This window comes from Octopus bimaculoides, chromosome 25 (genome assembly GCF_001194135.2).
Source record: "Octopus bimaculoides isolate UCB-OBI-ISO-001 chromosome 25, ASM119413v2, whole genome shotgun sequence".
Classification (NCBI taxonomy): domain Eukaryota; kingdom Metazoa; phylum Mollusca; class Cephalopoda; order Octopoda; family Octopodidae; genus Octopus; species Octopus bimaculoides.
In genome coordinates, this window is record NC_069005.1 from 7,021,865 (window position 1) to 7,022,759 (window position 895).

Here is an 895-nt window from a genome sequence, read left to right on the forward strand (position 1 = left end):
CTCTCTCTCTTTGTCTCTCTCTCTCTCTCTTTGTCTCTCTCTCTCTCTTTGTCTCTCTCTCTCTCTTTGTCTCTCTCTCTCTGTCTCTCTCTCTCTCTGTTATCCCCTACTCTCTCTTTTTTCTCCTCGTCTCTCTTTCTTCCCATTCTCTTTTTCTCCTCCCCCTCTCTCTTTCTTCTCTCTCTCTCTCTTCCCATACTCTTTTTCCTCCTCTCCTTTCTGCCCCCTCACCCTCTCTCCTAACAGTAATGCAATTACCTAAGCGATCTTGCGGTCGTGACGTCACAAACCAGTCCCGAAGTGTTTTTTCTTTCCCCCGAACCACGGAGGCAAGTGAAGTGAGAAATCGTCTTGACAAAGTCTCCCCCTTTTTAAGTTCCCCCCATTTTTCAATCATCTCAGACAGAAAGGGGGGGGTCTAGGGATTATACACAAACACTTCGTCTAAAATCCATTTGAGGTCTCCTCCTCTCTTTTATTACTTTATATATATTTTTTTGGTAGATCTATTTTATTTGTGTTACTTTGGTGTTGTTTGAAGCAGGAATATAACAACAACAACAACAATAAAAAAGTCTTGTAAGGTAAGTAAAGGAATGGTTTGTTCTCTTATTTGGCATGCCTGGTATGTTTATACCATCTTGAACAACACAACAGCCTACCCCACTCATGTATGTGTGTGTATATATATATATATATATATATATATATATATATATATATGCCTCTCTATTACATGTACACATTACATCTCACCCATTATATTTATTTATATACAGACATATTTACATATATAAATATGGACGTGTATATATATATATATACATATAGACATGTACATTATATATATGTATATATGTATACATATACACACACATCTATCTATCTATCTTAT

At 36.5% G+C, this 895-nt stretch overlaps 1 protein-coding gene across 1 annotated transcript in view; it reads left to right on the top strand.

The window, feature by feature from the left end:
• LOC106882294 (ubiquitin-conjugating enzyme E2 J2) overlaps nucleotides 1-895 on the top strand; it is a 34,159-nt gene that overhangs the window by 10,551 nt on the left and 22,713 nt on the right. The window lies entirely within an intron of this gene.